This window comes from Hemitrygon akajei, chromosome 5, assembly GCF_048418815.1.
Source record: "Hemitrygon akajei chromosome 5, sHemAka1.3, whole genome shotgun sequence".
Lineage (NCBI taxonomy): Eukaryota > Metazoa > Chordata > Chondrichthyes > Myliobatiformes > Dasyatidae > Hemitrygon > Hemitrygon akajei.
In genome coordinates, this window is record NC_133128.1 from 105,306,431 (window position 1) to 105,321,974 (window position 15,544).

Below are 15,544 nucleotides of genomic sequence, written 5' to 3' on the forward strand. Positions count from 1 at the left end.
GATTATGCATTTATCCTACTCAGAGCCATGGAATACTCAAACACAAGATGAATTCAGGAGCCTACAACATAACATTCAGAGTGGAACTTCTAATATCTTTGTTTAGTTCTGTAAACGCTATTGTTCCTATTGTACAATTTGTGCTGTAACAGTAAGTAACGTCCCGATCATTGGTAGCACACTGATAAAATTGGTTGCATACTACACTAAATCATATGCTAAAATAATATGGTTTACTTCAAGTTAGCACATAGTAGTTTTCAGCAAAATTCAAGTCTACACTATTGAAATGAATGCATCACTTTCACTTCTATGCATTTTCAGTTAGGGATGTGTACATAACTATTCAGGGTGAGGTGGAACTGTATAGATTATGCATGTATCCTACTTTGAGCCATGGAGTACTGAAATACAAGATGAATCAGGAACCCACAGCCGAACATTCAGAGTGGAACTGCTAATATCTTTGTTTTGTTCTGTAAATGCGATTGTTCCATTGTGAAGAATAGGAATTGTAACTGATAGTAACTTCTCGATCACTGGTAGCACACTGATAAAATTGGTTGCCTACTACTCTAAATCATATGCTAAGTAAAATAATATGGTTTACTTCAAGTTAGCACATAGTAGTTTTCAGCAAAATTCAAGTCTACACTCTATTCAGCTGAATGCATTACTTTCACTTGTATGCATTTTCAGTTAGGGGTGTGTACATAATGATTCAGGGTGAGGTGGAACTGTATAGATATTGCATGTATCCCTCTGAGAGCCATGGAATACTGAAATACAAGATGAATTCAGGAACCCACAGCAAAACATTCAGAGTGGAACTGCTAATATCTTTGTTTCCTTCTGTTAAAGCTAATGTTCCAATGTGTACAATAGGTACTGTAACGGAAAGTAACTTCTCGATCATTGGTAGCACACTGATAAAATTGGTTGCATGCTACTCTAAATCATATGGTAAGGAAAATAATAAAGTTTACATAAAGTTAGCATATAGTAGTTTTTAGCAAAATTCAAGTCTACACTCTATTGAGCTGAAATCTTTACTTTCACTTCTGTGCATTTTCAGATAGGCATGTTTACATAACTATTAAGTCTGAGGTGGAACTGTATAGATTATGCATTTACCCTACTCAGAGCCATGGAATACTCAAAGACAAGATGAATTCAGGAGCCTACAACATAACATTCAGAGTGGAACTTCTAATATCTTTGTTTAGTTCTGTAAACGCTATTGTTCCAATTGTACAATTTGTGCTGTAACAGTAAGTAACGTCCCGATCATTGGTAGCACACTGATAAAATTGGTTGCATACTACACTAAACCATATGCTAAGTAAAATAATATGGTTTACTTCAAGTTAGCACATAGTAGTTTTCAGCAAAATTCAAGTCTACACTATTGAAATGAATGCATCACTTTCACTTCTATGCATTTTCAGTTAGGGATGTGTACATAACTATTCAGGGTGAGGTGGAACTGTATAGATTATGCATGTATCCTACTCTGAGCCATGGAATACTGAAATACAAGATGAATTCAGGAGCCTACAACATAACATTCAGAGTGGAACTGCTAATATCTTTGTTTTGTTCTGTAAATGCTAATGTTCCATTGTGTACAATAGGTACTGTAACTGAAAGTAACTTCTCGATCATTGGGAGCACACTGATAAAATTGGTTGCATGCTACTCTGAATCATATGGTAAGGAAAATAATAAAGTTTACATAAAGTTAGCATATAGTAGTTTTCAGCAAAATTCAAGTCTATACTCTATTGAGTTGAATGTATTAATTTCACATCTATGCATTTTCAGATAGGCATGTGTACATAACTATTCAGGGTGAGGTGGAACTGTATAGATTATGCATGTATCCTACTTTGAGCCATGGAGTACTGAAATACAAGATGAATCAGGAACCCACAGCCGAACATTCAGAGTGGAACTGCTAATATCTTTGTTTTGTTCTGTAAATGCGATTGTTCCATTGTGAAGAATAGGAATTGTAACTGATAGTAACTTCTCGATCACTGGTAGCACACTGATAAAATTGGTTGCCTACTACTCTAAATCATATGGTAAGTTAAATAATAAGGTTTACATAAAGCTAGCATATAGTAGTTTTCAGCAAAATTCAACTCTACACTCTATTGAAATGAATGCATCACTTTCACTTCTATGCATTTTCAGTTATGGATGTGTACATAACGATTCAGAGTGACGTGGAACTGTATAGATATTGCATGTATCCTACTCAGAGCCATGGAATACTGAAATACGAGATGAATTCAGGAACCCACAGCATAACATTCAGAGTGGAACTGCTAATATCTTTGTTTTCTTCTGTTAAAGCTAATGTTCCATTGTGTACAATAGGTACTGTAACTGAAAGTAACTTCTCGATGATTGGTAGCACACTGATAAAATTGGTTGCATGCTACTCTAAATCATATGGTAAGGAAAATAATAAAGTTTACATAAAGTTAGCATATAGTAGTTTTTAGCAAAATTCAAGTCTACACTCTATTGAGCTGAAATCATTACTTTCACTTCTATGCATTTTCAGATAGGCATGTGTACATAACTATTAAGGCTGAGGTGGAACTGTATAGATTATGCATTTATCCTACTCAGAGCCATGGAATACTCAAAGACAAGATGAATTCAGGAGCCTACAACATAACATTCAGAGTGGAACTTCTAATATCTTTGTTTAGTTCTGTAAACGCTATTGTTCCTATTGTACAATTTGTGCTGTAACAGTAAGTAACGTCCCGATCATTGGTAGCACACTGATATAATTGGTTGCATACTACACTAAATCATATGCTAAGTAAAATAATATGGTTTACTTCAAGTTAGCACATAGTAGTTTTCAGCAAAATTCAAGTCTACACTCTATTCAGCTGAATGCATTACTTTCACTTGTATGCATTTTCAGTTAGGGATGTGTACATAATGATTCAGGGTGAGGTGGAACTGTATAGATATTGCATGTATTCCTCTGAGAGCCATGGAATACTGAAATACAAGATGAATTCAGGAACCCACAGCATAACATTCAGAGTGGAACTGCTAATATCAGTGTTTTCTTCTGTTAAAGCTAATGTTCCAATGTGTACAATAGGTACTGTAACGGAAAGTAACTTCTCGATCATTGGTAGCACACTGATAAAATTGGTTGCATACTACTCTAAATCATATGGTAAGGCAAATAATAAAGTTTACATAAAGTTATCATATAGTAGTTTTCAGCAAAATTCAAGTCTATACTCTATTGAGTTGAATGCATTAATTTCACATCTATGCATTTTCAGATAGGCATGTGTACATAACTATTCAGGGTGAGGTGGAACTGTATAGATTATGCATGTATCCTACTTTGAGCCATGGAGTACTGAAATACAAGATGAATCGGGAACCCACAGCCGAACATTCAGAGTGGAACTGCTAATATCTTTGTTTTGTTCTATAAATGCGATTGTTCCATTGTGAAGAATAGGAATTGTAACTGATAGTAACTTCTCGATCACTGGTAGCACACTGATAAAATTGGTAGCCTACTACTCTAAATCATATGGTAAGTTAAATAATAAGGTTTACATAAAGTTAGCATATAGTAGTTTTCAGCAAAATGCAAGTCTACACTCTATTGAGCTGAATGCATTACTTACACTTCTATGCATTTTCAGTTAGGGATGTGTATATAACGATTCAGGGTGAGGTGGAACTGTATAGATATTGCATGTATCCCTCTGAGAGCCATGGAATACTGAAATACAAGATGAATTCAGGAACCCACAGCATAACATTCAGAGTGGAACGGCTAATATCTTTGTTTTCTTCTGTTAAAGCTAATGTTCCAATGTGTACAATAGGTACTGTAACGGAAAGTAACTTCTCGATCATTGGTAGCACACTGATAAAATTGGTTGCATACTACTCTAAATCATATGGTAAGGCAAATAAGAAAGTTTACATAAAGTTAGCATATAGTAGTTTTCAGCAAAATGCAAGTCTACACTCTATTGAAATGAATGCATCACTTTCACTTCTATGCATTTTCAGTTATGGATGTGTACATAACGATTCAGAGTGACGTGGAACTGTATAGATATTGCATGTATCCTACTCAGAGCCATGGAATACTGAAATACAAGATGAATTCAGGAACCCACAGCCGAACATTCAGAGTGGAACTGCTAATATCTTTGTTTTGTTCTATAAATGCGATTGTTCCATTGTGAAGAATAGGAATTGTAACTGATAGTAACTTCTCGATCACTGGTAGCACACTGATAAAATTGGTAGCCTACTACTCTAAATCATATGGTAAGTTAAATAATAAGGTTTACATAAAGTTAGCGTATAGTAGTTTTCAGTAAAATGCATGTCTACACTCTATTGAAATGAATGCATCACTTTCACTTCTATGCATTTTCAGTTAGGGATGTGTACATAACTATTCAGGGTGAGGTGGAACTGTATAGATTATGCATGTATCCTACTCTGAGCCATGGAATACTGAAATACCAGATGAATTCAGGAGCCTACAACATAACATTCAGAGTGGAACTGCTAATATCTTTGTTTTGTTCTGTAAATGCTAATGTTCCATTGTGTACAATAGGTACTGTAACTGAAAGTAACTTCTCGATCATTGGTAGCACACTGATAAAATTGGTTGCATGCTACTCTAAATCATATGGTAAGGAAAATAATAAAGTTTACATAAAGTTAGCATATAGTAGTTTTTAGCAAAATTCAAGTCTACACTCTATTGAGCTGAAATCTTTACTTTCACTTCTGTGCATTTTCAGATAGGCATGTTTACATAACTATTAAGTCTGAGGTGGAACTGTATAGATTATGCATTTATCCTACTCAGAGCCATGGAATACTCAAAGACAAGATGAATTCAGGAGCCTACAACATAACATTCAGAGTGGAACTTCTAATATCTTTGTTTAGTTCTGTAAACGCTATTGTTCCAATTGTACAATTTGTGCTGTAACAGTAAGTAACGTCCCGATCATTGGTAGCACACTGATAAAATTGGTTGCATACTACACTAAATCATATGCTAAGTAAGATAATATGGTTTACTTCAAGTTAGCACATAGTAGTTTTCAGCAAAATTCAAGTCTACACTATTGAAATGAATGCATCACTTTCACTTCTATGCATTTTCAGTTAGGGATGTGTACATAACTATTCAGGGTGAGGTGGAACTGTATAGATTATGCATGTATCCTACTCTGAGCCATGGAATACTGAAATACAAGATGAATTCAGTAGCCTACAACATAACATTCAGAGTGGAACTGCTAATATCTTTGTTTTGTTCTGTAAATGCTAATGTTCCATTGTGTACAATAGGTACTGTAACTGAAAGTAACTTCTCGATCATTGGGAGCACACTGATAAAATTGGTTGCATGCTACTCTGAATCATATGGTAAGGAAAATAATAAAGTTTACATAAAGTTAGCATATAGTAGTTTTCAGCAAAATTCAAGTCTATACTCTATTGAGTTGAATGTATTACTTTCACTTCTATGCATTTTCAGATAGGCATGTGTACATAACTATTAAGGCTGAGGTGGAACTGTATAGATTATGCATTTATCCTACTCAGAGCCATGGAATACTCAAAGACAAGATGAATTCAGGAGCCTACAACATAACATTCAGAGTGGAACTTCTAATATCTTAGTTTAGTTCTGTAAACGCTATTGTTCCTATTGTACAATTTGTGCTGTAACAGTAAGTAACGACCCGATCATTGGTAGCACACTGATAAAATTGGTAGCCTACTACTCTAAATCATATGGTAAGTTAAATAATAAGGTTTACATAAAGTTAGCATATAGTAGTTTTCAGCAAAATGCAAGTCTACACTCTATTGAGCTGAATGCATTACTTACACTTCTATGCATTTTCAGTTAGGGATGTGTATATAACGATTCAGGGTGAGGTGGAACTGTATAGATATTGCATGTATCCCTCTGAGAGCCATGGAATACTGAAATACAAGATGAATTCAGGAACCCACAGCATAACATTCAGAGTGGAACTGCTAATATCTTTGTTTTCTTCTGTTAAAGCTAATGTTCCAATGTGTACAATAGGTACTGTAACGGAAAGTAACTTCTCGATCATTGGTAGCACACTGATAAAATTGGTTGCATACTACTCTAAATCATATGGTAAGGCAAATAAGAAAGTTTACATAAAGTTAGCATATAGTAGTTTTCAGCAAAATGCAAGTCTACACTCTATTGAAATGAATGCATCACTTTCACTTCTATGCATTTTCAGTTATGGATGTGTACATAACGATTCAGAGTGACGTGGAACTGTATAGATATTGCATGTATCCTACTCAGACCCATGGAATACTGAAATACAAGATGAATTCAGGAACCCACAGCCGAACATTCAGAGTGGAACTGCTAATATCTTTGTTTTGTTCTGTAAATGCTAATGTTCCATTGTGTACAATAGGTACTGTAACTGAAAGTAACTTCTCGATCATTGGTAGCACACTGATAAAATTGGTTGCATGCTACTCTAAATCATATGGTAAGGAAAATAATAAAGTTTACATAAAGTTAGCATATAGTAGTTTTTAGCAAAATTCAAGTCTACACTCTATTGAGCTGAAATCTTTACTTTCACTTCTGTGCATTTTCAGATAGGCATGTGTACATAACTATTAAGTCTGAGGTGGAACTGTATAGATTATGCATTTATCCTACTCAGAGCCATGGAATACTCAAAGACAAGATGAATTCAGGAGCCTACAACATAACATTCAGAGTGGAACTTCTAATATCTTTGTTTAGTTCTGTAAACGCTATTGTTCCAACTGTACAATTTGTGCTGTAACAGTAAGTAACGTCCCGATCATTGGTAGCACACTGATAAAATTGGTTGCATACTACACTAAATCATATGCTAAGTAAAATAATATGGTTTACTTCAAGTTAGCACATAGTAGTTTTCAGCAAAATTCAAGTCTACACTATTGAAATGAATTCATCACTTTCACTTCTATGCATTTTCAGTTAGGGATGTGTACATAACTATTCAGGGTGAGGTGGAACTGTATAGATTATGCATGTATCCTACTCTGAGCCATGGAATACTGAAATACAAGATGAATTCAGGAGCCTACAACATAACATTCAGAGTGGAACTGCTAATATCTTTGTTTTGTTCTGTAAATGCAAATGTTCCATTGTGTACAATAGGTACTGTAACTGAAAGTAACTTCTCGATCATTGGGAGCACACTGATAAAATTGGTTGCATGCTACTCTGAATCATATGGTAAGGAAAATAATAAAGTTTACATAAAGTTAGCATATAGTAGTTTTCAGCAAAATTCAAGTCTATACTCTATTGAGTTGAATGTATAAATTTCACATCTATGCATTTTCAGATAGGCATGTGTACATAACTATTCAGGGTGAGGTGGAACTGTATAGATTATGCATGTATCCTACTTTGAGCCATGGAGTACTGAAATACAAGATGAATCAGGAACCCACAGCCGAACATTCAGAGTGGAACTGCTAATATCTTTGTTTTGTTCTGTAAATGCGATTGTTCCATTGTGAAGAATAGGAATTGTAACTGATAGTAACTTCTCGATCACTGGTAGCACACTGATAAAATTTGTTGCCTACTACTCTAAATCATATGGTAAGTTAAATAATAAGGTTTACATAAAGCTAGCATATAGTAGTTTTCAGCAAAATTCAACTCTACACTCTATTGAAATGAATGCATCACTTTCACTTCTATGCATTTTCAGTTATGGATGTGTACATAACGATTCAGAGTGACGTGGAACTGTATAGATATTGCATGTATCCTACTCAGAGCCATGGAATACTGAAATACGAGATGAATTCAGGAACCCACAGCATAACATTCAGAGTGGAACTGCTAATATCTTTGTTTTCTTCTGTTAAAGCTAATGTTCCATTGTGTACAATAGGTACTGTAACTGAAAGTAACTTCTCGATGATTGGTAGCACACTGATAAAATTGGTTGCATGCTACTCTAAATCATATGGTAAGGAAAATAATAAAGTTTACATAAAGTTAGCATATAGTAGTTTTTAGCAAAATTCAAGTCTACACTCTATTGAGCTGAAATCATTACTTTCACTTCTATGCATTTTCAGATAGGCATGTGTACATAACTATTAAGGCTGAGGTGGAACTGTATAGATTATGCATTTATCCTACTCAGAGCCATGGAATACTCAAAGACAAGATGAATTCAGGAGCCTACAACATAACATTCAGAGTGGAACTTCTAATATCTTTGTTTAGTTCTGTAAACGCTATTGTTCCTATTGTACAATTTGTGCTGTAACAGTAAGTAACGTCCCGATCATTGGTAGCACACTGATATAATTGGTTGCATACTACACTAAATCATATGCTAAGTAAAATAATATGGTTTACTTCAAGTTAGCACATAGTAGTTTTCAGCAAAATTCAAGTCTACACTCTATTCAGCTGAATGCATTACTTTCACTTGTATGCATTTTCAGTTAGGGATGTGTACATAATGATTCAGGGTGAGGTGGAACTGTATAGATATTGCATGTATTCCTCTGAGAGCCATGGAATACTGAAATACAAGATGAATTCAGGAACCCACAGCATAACATTCAGAGTGGAACTGCTAATATCAGTGTTTTCTTCTGTTAAAGCTAATGTTCCAATGTGTACAATAGGTACTGTAACGGAAAGTAACTTCTCGATCATTGGTAGCACACTGATAAAATTGGTTGCATACTACTCTAAATCATATGGTAAGGCAAATAATAAAGTTTACATAAAGTTATCATATAGTAGTTTTCAGCAAAATTCAAGTCTATACTCTATTGAGTTGAATGCATTAATTTCACATCTATGCATTTTCAGATAGGCATGTGTACATAACTATTCAGGGTGAGGTGGAACTGTATAGATTATGCATGTATCCTACTTTGAGCCATGGAGTACTGAAATACAAGATGAATCAGGAACCCACAGCCGAACATTCAGAGTGGAACTGCTAATATCTTTGTTTTGTTCTATAAATGCGATTGTTCCATTGTGAAGAATAGGAATTGTAACTGATAGTAACTTCTCGATCACTGGTAGCACACTGATAAAATTGGTAGCCTACTACTCTAAATCATATGGTAAGTTAAATAATAAGGTTTACATAAAGTTAGCATATAGTAGTTTTCAGCAAAATGCAAGTCTACACTCTATTGAGCTGAATGCATTACTTACACTTCTATGCATTTTCAGTTAGGGATGTGTATATAACGATTCAGGGTGAGGTGGAACTGTATAGATATTGCATGTATCCCTCTGAGAGCCATGGAATACTGAAATACAAGATGAATTCAGGAACCCACAGCATAACATTCAGAGTGGAACTGCTAATATCTTTGTTTTCTTCTGTTAAAGCTAATGTTCCAATTTGTACAATAGGTACTGTAACGGAAAGTAACTTCTCGATCATTGGTAGCACACTGATAAAATTGGTTGCATACTACTCTAAATCATATGGTAAGGCAAATAAGAAAGTTTACATAAAGTTAGCATATAGTAGTTTTCAGCAAAATGCAAGTCTACACTCTATTGAAATGAATGCATCACTTTCACTTCTATGCATTTTCAGTTATGGATGTGTACATAACGATTCAGAGTGACGTGGAACTGTATAGATATTGCATGTATCCTACTCAGAGCCATGGAATACTGAAATACAAGATGAATTCAGGAACCCACAGCCGAACATTCAGAGTGGAACTGCTAATATCTTTGTTTTGTTCTATAAATGCGATTGTTCCATTGTGAAGAATAGGAATTGTAACTGATAGTAACTTCTCGATCACTGGTAGCACACTGATAAAATTGGTAGCCTACTACTCTAAATCATATGGTAAGTTAAATAATAAGGTTTACATAAAGTTAGCATATAGTAGTTTTCAGTAAAATGCATGTCTACACTCTATTGAAATGAATGCATCACTTTCACTTCTATGCATTTTCAGTTAGGGATGTGTACATAACTATTCAGGGTGAGGTGGAACTGTATAGATTATGCATGTATCCTACTTTGAGCCATGGAGTACTGAAATACAAGATGAATCAGGAACCCACAGCCGAACATTCAGAGTGGAACTGCTAATATCTTTGTTTTGTTCTGTAAATGCGATTGTTCCATTGTGAAGAATAGGAATTGTAACTGATAGTAACTTCTCGATCACTGGTAGCACACTGATAAAATTTGTTGCCTACTACTCTAAATCATATGGTAAGTTAAATAATGTTTACATAAAGCTAGCATATAGTAGTTTTCAGCAAAATTCAACTCTACACTCTATTGAAATGAATGCATCACTTTCACTTCTATGCATTTTCAGTTATGGATGTGTACATAACGATTCAGAGTGACGTGGAACTGTATAGATATTGCATGTATCCTACTCAGAGCCATGGAATACTGAAATACGAGATGAATTCAGGAACCCACAGCATAACATTCAGAGTGGAACTGCTAATATCTTTGTTTTCTTCTGTTAAAGCTAATGTTCCATTGTGTACAATAGGTACTGTAACTGAAAGTAACTTCTCGATCATTGGTAGCACACTGATAAAATTGGTTGCATGCTACTCTAAATCATATGGTAAGGAAAATAATAAAGTTTACATAAAGTTAGCATATAGTAGTTTTTAGCAAAATTCAAGTCTACACTCTATTGAGCTGAAATCATTACTTTCACTTCTATGCATTTTCAGATAGGCATGTGTACATAACTATTAAGGCTGAGGTGGAACTGTATAGATTATGCATTTATCCTACTCAGAGCCATGGAATACTCAAAGACAAGATGAATTCAGGAGCCTACAACATAACATTCAGAGTGGAACTTCTAATATCTTTGTTTAGTTCTGTAAACGCTATTGTTCCTATTGTACAATTTGTGCTGTAACAGTAAGTAACGTCCCGATCATTGGTAGCACACTGATATAATTGGTTGCATACTACACTAAATCATATGCTAAGTAAAATAATATGGTTTACTTCAAGTTAGCACATAGTAGTTTTCAGCAAAATTCAAGTCTACACTCTATTCAGCTGAATGCATTACTTTCACTTGTATGCATTTTCAGTTAGGGATGTGTACATAATGATTCAGGGTGAGGTGGAACTGTATAGATATTGCATGTATTCCTCTGAGAGCCATGGAATACTGAAATACAAGATGAATTCAGGAACCCACAGCATAACATTCAGAGTGGAACTGCTAATATCAGTGTTTTCTTCTGTTAAAGCTAATGTTCCAATGTGTACAATAGGTACTGTAACGGAAAGTAACTTCTCGATCATTGGTAGCACACTGATAAAATTGGTTGCATACTACTCTAAATCATATGGTAAGGCAAATAATAAAGTTTACATAAAGTTATCATATAGTAGTTTTCAGCAAAATTCAAGTCTATACTCTATTGAGTTGAATGCATTAATTTCACATCTATGCATTTTCAGATAGGCATGTGTACATAACTATTCAGGGTGAGGTGGAACTGTATAGATTATGCATGTATCCTACTTTGAGCCATGGAGTACTGAAATACAAGATGAATCAGGAACCCACAGCCGAACATTCAGAGTGGAACTGCTAATATCTTTGTTTTGTTCTATAAATGCGATTGTTCCATTGTGAAGAATAGGAATTGTAACTGATAGTAACTTCTCGATCACTGGTAGCACACTGATAAAATTGGTAGCCTACTACTCTAAATCATATGGTAAGTTAAATAATAAGGTTTACATAAAGTTAGCATATAGTAGTTTTCAGCAAAATGCAAGTCTACACTCTATTGAGCTGAATGCATTACTTACACTTCTATGCATTTTCAGTTAGGGATGTGTATATAACGATTCAGGGTGAGGTGGAACTGTATAGATATTGCATGTATCCCTCTGAGAGCCATGGAATACTGAAATACAAGATGAATTCAGGAACCCACAGCATAACATTCAGAGTGGAACTGCTAATATCTTTGTTTTCTTCTGTTAAAGCTAATGTTCCAATGTGTACAATAGGTACTGTAACGGAAAGTAACTTCTCGATCATTGGTAGCACACTGATAAAATTGGTTGCATACTACTCTAAATCATATGGTAAGGCAAATAAGAAAGTTTACATAAAGTTAGCATATAGTAGTTTTCAGCAAAATGCAAGTCTACACTCTATTGAAATGAATGCATCACTTTCACTTCTATGCATTTTCAGTTATGGATGTGTACATAACGATTCAGAGTGACGTGGAACTGTATAGATATTGCATGTATCCTACTCAGAGCCATGGAATACTGAAATACAAGATGAATTCAGGAACCCACAGCCGAACATTCAGAGTGGAACTGCTAATATCTTTGTTTTGTTCTATAAATGCGATTGTTCCATTGTGAAGAATAGGAATTGTAACTGATAGTAACTTCTCGATCACTGGTAGCACACTGATAAAATTGGTAGCCTACTACTCTAAATCATATGGTAAGTTAAATAATAAGGTTTACATAAAGTTAGCATATAGTAGTTTTCAGTAAAATGCATGTCTACACTCTATTGAAATGAATGCATCACTTTCACTTCTATGCATTTTCAGTTAGGGATGTGTACATAACTATTCAGGGTGAGGTGGAACTGTATAGATTATGCATGTATCCTACTCTGAGCCATGGAATACTGAAATACAAGATGGATTCAGGAGCCTACAACATAACATTCAGAGTGGAACTGCTAATATCTTTGTTCTGTTCTGTAAATGCTAATGTTCCATTGTGTACAAATGGTGCTCAAACTGAAAGTAACTTCTCGATCATTGGTAGCACACTGATAAAATTGGTTGCATGCTACTCTAAATCATATGCTAAGTACAATAATATGGTTTACTTCAAGTTAGCACATAGTAGTTTTCAGCAAAATTCAAGTCTACACTCTATTGAGCTGAAATCATTACTTTCACTTCTATGCATTTTCAGATAGGCATGTGTACATAACTATTAAGTCTGAGGTGGAACTGTATAGATTATGCATTTATCCTACTCAGAGCCATGGAATACTCAAACACAAGATGAATTCAGGAGCCTACAACATAACATTCAGAGTGGAACTTCTAATATCTTTGTTTAGTTCTGTAAACGCTATTGTTCCAATTGTACAATTTGTGCTGTAACAGTAAGTAACGTCCCGATCATTGGTAGCACACTGATGAAATTGGTTGCATACTACACTAAATCATATGCTAAGTAAAATAATATGGTTTACTTCAAGTTAGCACATAGTAGTTTTCAGCAAAATTCAAGTCTACACTCTATTGAAATGAATGCATCACTTTCACTTCTATGCATTTTCAGTTAGGGATGTGTACATAACTATTCAGGGTGAGGTGGAACTGTATAGATTATGCATGTATCCTACTCTGAGCCATGGAATACTGAAATACAAGATGAATTCAGGAACCCACAGCATAACATTCAGAGTGGAACTGCTAATATCTTTGTTTTCTTCTGTTAAAGCTAATGTTCCATTGTGTACAATAGGTACTGTAACTGAAAGTAACTTCTCGATCATTGGTAGCACACTGATAAAATTGGTTGCATGCTACTCTAAATCATATGGTAAGGAAAATAATAAAGTTTACATAAAGTTAGCATATAGTAGTTTTTAGCAAAATTCAAGTCTACACTCTATTGAGCTGAAATCATTACTTTCACTTCTATGCATTTTCAGATAGGCATGTGTACATAACTATTAAGTCTGAGGTGGAACTGTATAGATTATGCATTTATCCTACTCAGAGCCATGGAATACTCAAAGACAAGATGAATTCAGGAGCCTACAACATAACATTCAGAGTGGAACTTCTAATATCTTTGTTTAGTTCTGTAAACGCTATTGTTCCTATTGTACAATTTGTGCTGTAACAGTAAGTAACGTCCCGATCATTGGTAGCACACTGATAAAATTGGTTGCATACTACACTAAATCATATGCTAAGTAAAATAATATGGTTTACTTCAAGTTAGCACATAGTAGTTTTCAGCAAAATTCAAGTCTACACTCTATTCAGCTGAATGCATTACTTTCACTTGTATGCATTTTCAGTTAGGGATGTGTACATAATGATTCAGGGTGAGGTGGAACTGTATAGATATTGCATGTATCCCTCTGAGAGCCATGGAATACTGAAATACAAGATGAATTCAGGAACCCACAGCATAACATTCAGAGTGGAACGGCTAATATCTTTGTTTTCTTCTGTTAAAGCTAATGTTCCAATGTGTACAATAGGTAATGTAACGGAAAGTAACTTCTCGATCATTGGTAGCACACTGATAAAATTGGTTGCATACTACTCTAAATCATATGGTAAGGCAAATAATAAAGTTTACATAAAGTTATCATATAGAAGTTTTCAGCAAAATTCAAGTCTATACTCTATTGAGCTGAATGCATTACTTTCACATCTATGCATTTTCAGATAGGCATGTGTACATAACTATTCAGCGTGAGGTGGAACTGTATAGATTATGCATGTATCCTACTTTGAGCCATGGAGTACTGAAATACAAGATGAATCAGGAACCCACAGCCGAACATTCAGAGTGGAACTGCTAATATCTTTGTTTTGTTCTGTAAATGCGATTGTTCCATTGTGAAGAATAGGAATTGTAACTGATAGTAACTTCTCGATCACTGGTAGCACACTGATAAAATTGGTTGCCTACTACTCTAAATCATATGGTAAGTTAAATAATAAGGTTTACATAAAGTTAGCATATAGTAGTTTTCAGCAAAATGCAAGTCTACACTCTATTGAAATGAATGCATCACTTTCACTTCTATGCATTTTCAGTTAGGGATGTGTACATAACGATTCAGAGTGACGTGGAACTGTATAGATATTGCATGTATCCTACTCAGAGCCATGGAACACTGAAATACAAGATGAATTCAGGAACCCACAGCATAACATTCAGAGTGGAACTGCTAATATCTTTGTTTTCTTCTGTTAAAGCTAATGTTCCATTGTGTACAATAGGTACTGTAACTGAAAGTAACTTCTCGATGATTGGTAGCACACTGATAAAATTGGTTGCATGCTACTCTAAATCATATGGTAAGGAAAATAATAAAGTTTACATAACGTTAGCATATAGTAGTTTTTAGCAAAATTCAAGTCTACACTCTATTGTGCTGAAATCTTTACTTTCACTTCTGTGCATTTTCAGATAGGCATGTTTACATAACTATTAAGTCTGAGGTGGAACTGTATAGATTATGCATTTATCCTACTCAGAGCCATGGAATACTCAAACACAAGATGAATTCAGGAGCCTACAAGATAACATTCAGAGTGGAACTTCTAATATCTTTGTTTAGTTCTGTAAACGCTATTGTTCCAATTGTAGAATTTGTGCTGTAACAGTAAATAACG